We start from the raw sequence: 9,622 nt of genomic DNA, 5'->3' as shown, positions 1-9,622 counted from the left end.
AACCGAAGTCAATATTTAATCCTCTGGGGTTTATGGTTTCAAGGTGGTAAAACCACTTTGCCTCTTCTTTCGCACATATCTATACTTTACACTTCACTGTCACCCTTTTGCCATATTTCGTGTGATGCCCTGGGGGGGGGTCCTGGGCTGGATGTTTTTTGGCATGCCCTGCGCCCCAGACGTGAACCCCTAAGAGGGGTATTCAATATGAAACGTTAACCTCGCCAGCGAGGTTTTCGCCGCACATCGGAGGTTTTGCCAGCGAAAAAGTATCGAGAGCGCTCCCGCTTATCCTCGTATTCAATTTGAAATCGTCGAAAACAGGACCCGGCGATACTTTGATCGGCGAAAAAAAACTTGAACTTTCAGGAATTAACTGTAGGAGCCCCCTAAAGATGTCCAGACTTCGGGGATCACTATGGGTACCCCCGTTTTTGCCTGCAGAAGAAAGTCAGGGTTTTTAAATAGCCGTGCAGGTGTTTTTTTTCCCCGACATTGAAGAAGTGATGCAGAAGAGCACTTAGGTTTTTTTTTTCGTTTTTTTAAGTGGTCTCATCAAATTTGGGGTACATGAAAATGGGTACTAGCATATGTTGAAGTCCCTAAAGGTAATTTTTAAAAATTCTGCAAAAATGCACCTGCCGCTACTTTGTGCAATGAAAAAAACAGCCGCCCCATACTTGGGGACCCCACCAGAAATAATTTCGTTACTTTGTTTTTTTTTAAATCATTTTTTTTTTTACACCCAAATTTTTTTTATTTTTTTTAAGGGTGTCCCGATTTTTTTTAGGACATTTTTTTTTGAACATTTCCTTTTAAGGGGACATTCCCAAAACTACAGGCTATTTTTTATAAGCCTACACCCCCAAACCCCTATTCTGCATTTTTTTTCACTTGCTATAGTGCTTAAAAAAATTATCCGTTTTTTTAGAAATTACCCTTGACCCCATTTAAGGAAAAAAACAGGAATTTTCGGGAAATATGCCTGGGACCCCCCTAAAGATGTCCAGACATGGGGGATCCCTATGGGTAACTCCATTTTTGCCTGCAAAAGAAAGTCGGGTTTTTAAATAGCTTTGCAAGGTGTTTTTTCCTGCCGCGGCTATTAGAAACCCCGACTTCCTTCAGGAGTTACAAATGGGGGTACCCATAGTGATCCCCCATGTCTAGACATCTTTAGGGGGGTCCTTAGAATATTTCCCGAAAATTCCCATTTTAGTTAACCTGTAAAAAAAATTTGTAAAAAATTACAAAAAAAAACGACATAAGGTCCCCCCCCAAAAGCCAAACCAGCCCCAGGCTTGCAGCCAGTGGTGGTTTCTAAAAATACGGGGAACAAAATGTGTAGGGTTCCACCGTATTTTAGAAACCAACACCAGGCTGCAGGGACTAGTGCTGATTTTAAATATATGTGGGGTACCCCCTATATTTAAGACCAGTACCAGACCCAACTGACCGGGGTGTAATGCCACAGCCCGGAGACCCAATCACCGGGGCTCCAGGTCCAAAGCATTACACCCCAAGTCGGTCAGCACAAGCCGGGGGTCTCGGGGGAGTCGGGGACCCCCCCAAAAAAGGTCCCCCCTCTCCCTAGCACCACAGGCTTACGCTGAAGCCTGGGGCTCTTCCCCATACCCCTTGCTTGGTGGGTATGGGTGTAATAGGGGGGCCAAATAATGTAACACTATTGTACTTTACAGTGGAACTACAAGTGCCAGCATGCCTGCCATTTTGCACTTGTGGAACTACAAGTGCCAGCAGACATGCTGCACCTGTAATTTCACTGTAAAATAAATAGTTAAAAAAAGACAAAACACACACACCATGCCCAGTATAAGTTTATTACATACACCTACCCATTCACACATACTTACCTATACCAGAAGTTTCTGTCCCCTTCTCCAGTAGAGATCCTTAAAACTTGGCCCTGTAAGGAAGATTTCATACTCACCTACATCCAGCGCTGGTCTCCGCAGTAATCCTTGGGATTTAAAAAAACAAACAAAACGCATTTAGCCGATCCACGCAACACAGCTATCTGTATGTGTGTTGTCACACATACAGATAGCTCCCGAATGGCAGCTACCGGCACTTCACGGGGCATTGCAGTCCCATCAGCCAATCAGCGGCAGCGCTCACTGTAGAGCGCCCCCTGATTGGCTCCGGCAACTGACAGTTCCCACGTGGGTGAATCAGCCCACGTGGGAACTGTCAGTTGCCGGAGCCAATCAGCGGGCGCTCTACAGTCAGCGCTGCCACTGATTGGCTAACGGGACTGCAATGCCCCCCATGAAGTGCCGATAACAGGCATTCGGGAGCTATCTGTATGTGTGACAACCCTACACCACTGGCTGGCAAGCCTGGGGCTGGTTTGGCTTTTGGGGGGGACCTTATGTCATTTTTTTTCTAAAGTTTTACAAATTTTTTTTACAGGTTAACAAAAACGGGAATTTTTGGGAAATATTCTAGGGACCCCCCCTAATGATGTCTAGACATGGGGGATCACTATGGGTACCCCCATTTTTAACTCCTGAAGGAAGTCGGGGTTTCTAATAGCCACGGCAAGTGCATAAATGCGGCTTTGAAGAAAGTGGTGCAGAAGAGCATTTAGAATTTTTTTGGGGAAAAAATAACTATGCCCAGCAAATTTGGGGTACTTGAATATGGGGGTCAGCATATTTTAAAGTTGCTAAAGAGACTTGAAAAAAATCGTGAAAAAAAACTTGCGCAAGGAGCTGCAATGAAAAAAACACATGGGGCATACTTGGGGACCCCCCCAGTCAAGTTCGCTATTTTTTAACTTTGTTCCCCAACATTTTTTTTTTGGGCCCCCAAATTCAAAGTGCTTTTTTTGGGGTGTCCCGATTTTTGTTTTTGTTTTACACAGATCGTTTCAAGGGGTCATTCTGAAGGGTGCAGGCTAATTTTTTTTTTAAGCCTGCACCCCTAAACTCCAATTCTGCACTTTTTTTCGCCACCTATTCAGTGGTGAAAAGTTATCCCCGTTTTTTTTCAAAGACTTTTCGAACCTGCGAAAAGTTTTTGAATTTGAATAGTGTAAAAGCAAAACCTGCGTTAATAACGTCATAGGTGCGAAAACATCGCAAAAACTGAGTTTTCGCTCCCATATTGAATACCCCTATAAGTGTTAGGGACTGCTAGTGACAGAGAAGCCGTGACGTGGCCTAGCAGCTTCCCATGTATTTGCAAATGCATGCAACCGATATCTCTGATTTTCGATTACCATATAGTCTTCATATATTGTTGCAGGTATAATTCAGTGTGCTGAGGAACAATAGGGGGTTAAACCCCCCTCCTTTTTCTACTTGGTATGACCCCTCCCTATCATGCACCTGAAAAGTACTGCTGGATTGATTGAGCAGCTGCTATCTTTTGTTTGTTGTTATGAGATGCATGAATGAGCTAGCATTAGGAGGGCATGCTGATTCTAGTAGTGCTAGTTGGAGTTCCCAGGGGTGACTCTCAGGTAAGCTGGCTCTCAATTTGGATGCATTTATGTGTCTTTATCATGAGGCCTTACATTTGTCAAAATACATATGTGCCTTTATCATGAGGCTTTATAATTGGTATATATTACATTTGGGGTGAGCGTTTCGGCTTAAGGCCCCCGAGGCTAGTCTGGCTGGGCCTCCTCATGGCATCACCACTTAATACACATAGTTACTTCTCACATAACCTTTTATGTTTGTTTTATATTCTTGTAATTTTTCACATATATTTTAAACTCTTTTTCAACACTTATTAACTACTCGCACACATCTATACTTTACACTTCACTGTCAGGGCCGGTGCTACCATTAGGCAACCACCTAAGGGCACCGATCACTGTAGGGCGCCGCTGAGTCCACAAAAATAAAATGAATGGCATAATTCATGGCTGAGTGGCATATCATGAATTTGTGGGACAGCTGAGTGGCATATTATAAATTTGCAGCAGTGTTATGAGGTACATTATGATTTTGGCGCTCTGCTGTGTGTAATATACTATATAGTATATTATGAATTTGGGACACTGCTGTGTGGCATGTTATATAACTGGGGAGACTGATGCGTGGCATATTATGAATTGAAGGAGCAGGGAAGGTTGGTGAAAAGTTGCCTAGGGCGCCCAGAAACCTTGAACCGGCCCTGTTCACTGTCACCCTTTTTCCATTTTTCATGTGATGCCCTGGGGAGGACCTGGCCTGGACATTTTTTGGGGTGCCCTGCACCCCGGACGCGAACCCCTTAGTGTTAGGGACTGCTAGTGACAGAGAAGCCATGACGTGGCAGCTTCCCATGTAATTGCAAATGCATGCAACTAATATCTCTGAATTTCGATTACCATATATAGGGGTATTCAATATGGGAATGAAAAGTCCGTGCTGGACTTTTCGCTCCACATCAGAGAGTTTCCTGGGATAAAGTATCGGGCGAGCGCCCGCTTTATCCCCGTATTCAATTTAAAAGCTATGAAAACGGGACCCGGTGAAGTAGGATCGGCAAAAAAAAATTAAATTTACCTGGAATAAATTGTAGGACCCCCCTAAAGCTGTAAAAACATGGGGGATCACTATTTTAGCCTGCAAATGAGAGGTTGGGGTTTTAAATAGCCGCGGCAGGTGTTTTTTTCCCCGACATTGAAGAAGTGTTGATGAGGAGCACTTAGGTTTTTTTTTTCATTTTTATAAGTTGTCCCATCAAATTTGGGGTACATGAAAATGGATACTAGCATATTTTTAAGTCCCTAAAGTCTTTATTTAAAAATTCTGCAAATATGCACCTGCCGTTAATAACCTATTCTAGAAAACACCTGCCGCATACTTGCAGAATAGCCCTGAACCTATTTCCCTATTTTTAAACACTTTTTTCCCATTTTTTTTTTTCACCCCAAATTTGAAATAATTTTTTTGGGGTGTCCTTATTTTTTTTTAAACTTTTTTTGACACAGTTTATTTTAAAATGACATTCCCAGGGATGCAGCCTATTTTTTTTAACCCTGCACCCCTAAACCCCAATTCTGCACTTTTTTTCGCCACCTATTCAGTGGTGAAAAGTTATCCCCGTTTTTTTTTCAAAGACTTTTCGAACCTTTGAAAAGTCTTTGAAATTGAATACGGTGTAAAACCAAAGCCAGCGAAAATGACGTCACTGGTGCGAAATTATCGCAAAAACTGACTTTTCGATCCAAATTGAATTGCCCTGATAGTCTTCATATATTGTTGCAAGTATAATTCAGTGTGCTGAGGAACAATAGGGGGTTAAACCCCCCTCCTTTTTCTACCCAGCAGTAATATACTGCACAGCTGGCATCCTAACCAAATACATTTTGGGCCACATACAGCTAGTGTAAAATAGCAGTGTGGCATTTCAAATTGGGAGACTATACTTGATTACAACTGTGGATCCTAATACAGCCAATGTGACAGGAGGAACAGATCTCTGGACTGTATGCACTGATTAAGTGCAATATACATTTAGCTTATTGTATTTTTTGACCAATTTGCAGCGAGCTTTGTCTCAATTATATGTTGCCTCTCCGAAGGCCATACTTTTGTTGTATGTTTTAAGTTGTTGGATATAGTCCTCTGTATCCAGACTAATAGATGTGATTTATTAAGTGTACATTTTAATACCAGATCTTATGTGAAGGCATATCTCGCCTTATTTTTTTTATTATCTATATAAATATATTGTACTACACCAAGTGGATTACTTTCTTTCTATTTCTCCTTATTACTTTTCCTTATTACCTTTTTTCCCCATTGTTATTTCCCTCTACCTTGCTTATTTTTCTATAAGTATGCGCCAGTAATTCATTCCATATCATGGGTTTTAACAAGGTGCAGGAGGGAGACATTTTTCAAAAGAAGAGAAATACTAAAACACAAGGACATGCACTGAAACTGGAGGGTGGTAGATTCAAAGGAAATTTGAGGAAAAATTACTTCACAGAAAGGGTTAAGGGGCATATCCATTAGATTTTTTTTGTGAAAGACTTTTCCTGCCAACAAAAAAATCTTTAATGCAAAAGTCGTTCACAAAAAGTCTTTCATGCAAAAGTCGTTCAAAAACATGAGACTTTTGTGAACAATTTCTTTATAGACCAAGGACCAAAATTTTAATGAGTGCAGTGAATATTCATTAAAGAAGTCGTTTGCCGTTCACCGTTGGTCGTTCACTGCATATCCACTGAACAACTTTATAAAGTCGTTCAGCAATATATAGAAATTGACCAGCATATTCGAACGGCAAAAGACTCCTAGAGTTGTTCACGGCAGTGCGCATCGCAGGACGTTTGTAGCTTATCCATTTTTTTACACGATCTGACCAAAACCTCCTGGTTTTGGTCGGATTGTTCACAAAGTCATGTAATGGATAGGCCCCTTAAGTAGATAAGTGGAATAGCCTCCCATCAGGTGGTAGAGGCTAAGAACAATTTAAACATGCATCGGATAGGCATAGGAATGTCCTTACAATTAACTAATGATCACATAGGGTTGAGGTTACTAAAAGGTAAAAAAGGGCAGACTAGATGGGCGAAGTGGTTCTTATCTACCTTCAAATTCTATGTTTCTATGCTAGTTAAATGTTAAGTAGAATCTGGCTGCTATGGGCAGCATCTCCATTTCTGAAAACTCTCACTGTGTTTTGGGTGGTGTACTGTTTTTGTTTTTTGCCAAACATAGCACTTGGCATTCAGTCGAAAAAGTTTTTATGTTGGTCTCATCGGACCATATGTAACCCTAGTTAAGGGTTACAGAAATATATTATATAAATAAAACTATATTGTGGTAATCCCAGGGGCGTAACTATACCTACGGGGCCCCATAGCAAAAATTTTTACAAGCCCCCCTCTCAGCCCGCGGCCCCCCCTCTCAGCCTACCACCCCCACTCTCTCGTCCCGTGGACCCCCCTTGGCCTGAGGCCCCCCCACACCCTCCTCACTCCCCGAGTTACCTGATCCATGGTCGCGCTGTGCAGCGAAGGCGCACCTTCTCTCCTGGTCAGCTCCATCTCACTGACTGATGCTGGGAAGAGGTGACCACGCCTTCTCCCAGTATCAGTCAATGGAAAGAGTCGGAGCACTGGGAAGACGCGACCATGGAGCCCCCCGCACTGGGAAGACGCGACCACGGAGCAGGTAAGTGGAGTAGAGGGGAGCACCCCCTGCACCCAAGGTAATTACGCCACTGGGTAATCAATATATTTACAACCAATAATGGAATTAATGTACAGTCAGGTCCATAAATATTGGGACATTGACAGAATTTTCAGATTTTGGCCTCTATTCACCACCACAATGGTTTTGAAATTAAACAAACAAGATGTGCTTTAACTGCAGAATTTCAGATTTAATTTGAGGGTAATTACATCCAAATCGGGTGAATGGTGTAGGAATTACAACAATTTCAATGTGTGCCTCCCACTTTTTAAGGGGCCAAAAGTAATGGGACTATCAACTCAAAAGCTATTTCATGGACAGGTGTGGGCTATTCCCTCGTTATTTCATTATCAATTAAGCAGGTAAAAGGTCTGGAGTTGATTCTAGGTGTGACTTTTGCATTTGGAATCAGTTGCTGTCAATTCTCAATATGAGATCCAAAGAGCTGTCACTATCAGTGAAGCAAGCCATCATTAGGCTGAAAAATCAAAACAAACCCATCAGAGAGATAGCAAAAACATTAGGTGTGGCCAAATCAACTGTTTGGAACATTCTTAAAAAGAAAGAACGCACCGGAGAGCTCAGCAACACCAAAAGACACAGAAGACCACGGAAAACAACTGTGGTGGATGACAAAGAATTATTTCCCTGGTAAAGAAAAACCCCTTCACAACAGTTGGCCAAATCAAGAACACTCTCCAGGAGGTAGATGTATATGTGTCAAAGTCAACAATCAAGAGAAGACTTCACAAGAGTGAATATAGAGGGTTCACCACAAGATGCAAACCATTGGTGAGCCACAAAAACAGGAAGACCAGATTAGTTTGCCAAACAACATCTAAAAAAGCCATTACAGTTCTGGAAAAACATCCTATGGACAGATGAGACAAAGATCAACTTGTACCAGAGTGATGGGAAGAGAAGAGTATGGAGAAGGAAAGGAACTGCTCATGATCCAAAACATACCACCTCATCAGTGAAGCATGGTGGTGGTAGTGTCATGGCGTGGGCATGTATGGCTGCCAATGGAACTGGTTCCCTTGTATTTATTGATGATGTGAATTCTGAAGTGTTTCGGGCAATATTATATGCTCATATTCAGTCAAATGCTTCAGAACTCATTGGACGGCGCTTCACAGTGCAGATGGACAATGACCCGAAACATACTGCATGTCACGACCAGGGTTTCTCGGCATAGTAGTCGACGGGTAATACCTGTGAGGACGCTATGGCGAGGGGCGTCTGGCGTGGCACTGGTGCCTGGCGGGGAGCATTGGCTGTGCGTGGTTCCGTGTGGGCATACTGTCACTCTGGTCTGGTTAGGCCTGGTGGTGCTTCTGTTCTGTTCTGGCATGGGCGCCGCCATCTTGTCTCCGATCAGGTGACCTAGTTGCCCTATCATGTTGTGTCACATGCTCCTCTCTGACCAGTCACGGCTGAGCACTGGGGATTTAAGGGAGTTCAGAGCTCCCTTGCATTGCCAGTGCAACGTGTTTCTCAGTGAGAGCTGAGAGAGTGAGTTCCTGTGCTTTCACCTGGTTTCATTGCCTAAGCCTGCTTCACCTGACCTGCTCCAACCCTGCTGGATTCCCCTGCCTGCTCCAATTTCCTTTCCTATTGCCTGAGCACCTGTGTCGGCTAGACTTACCCTGCACCCTCCATTTACCTTTTCCCCTGCCTGAGAACCTGAACCTGCTGTTTCCCTGCACCTTACCTCCATTTACACACAGCTGGACTTCGTTACCTCTACCTGCATTTTCTTACAGCCCACCATACCTGCATACTGGACTGTTCCTGCCTGTCACTTTCTGGACATTCTCCCATTTACTCCACTACAGTTATTAAGTGCACTTTAGTGCTATACCTGGACTATTTCTTGCCATTCCCATGTCTGTTAAGCCAATCATTAAAAGTTCCACATTTACCTCCTGCTACCACCCCGGGTCCACAAACAACCCAGAACATAACACTGCAAAAGCAACCAAAGAGTTTTTTAAGGCTAAAAAGTGGAATGTTATGCAATGGCCAAGTCAATCCCCTGACCTGAATCCGATTGAGCATGCATTTCACTTGATGAAGACAAAACTGAAAGGAAAATGCCCCAAGACCAAGCAGGAACTGAAGACATTTGCAGTAGAGGTCTGGCAGAGCATCACCAGGGATGAAACCCAGCATCTGGTGATGTCTATGCGTTCCAGACTTCAGGCTGTAATTGCCTGCAAAGGATTTCCAACAAAGTATTAAAAAGTGAAAGTTAGATTTAGGATTGTTTAGTTTGTCCCATTACTTTTGGCCCCTTAAAAAGTGGGAGGCACATATAGAAACCGTTGTAATTCCTACACCGTTCACCTGATTTGGATGTAATTACCCTCAAATTAAATCTGAAAGTCTGCAGTTAAATCACATCTTGTTTGTTTCATTTCAAAGCCATTGTGGTGGTGAATAGAGGCCAAAAT

Source organism: Taudactylus pleione, unplaced genomic scaffold (assembly GCF_031769625.1).
Source record: "Taudactylus pleione unplaced genomic scaffold, aTauple2 ptg000155l, whole genome shotgun sequence".
NCBI classification, from domain to species: Eukaryota; Metazoa; Chordata; class Amphibia; order Anura; family Myobatrachidae; genus Taudactylus; species Taudactylus pleione.
The sequence above is the reverse complement of the archived record's forward strand: the minus strand, read 5'-3'. Positions refer to the sequence as shown.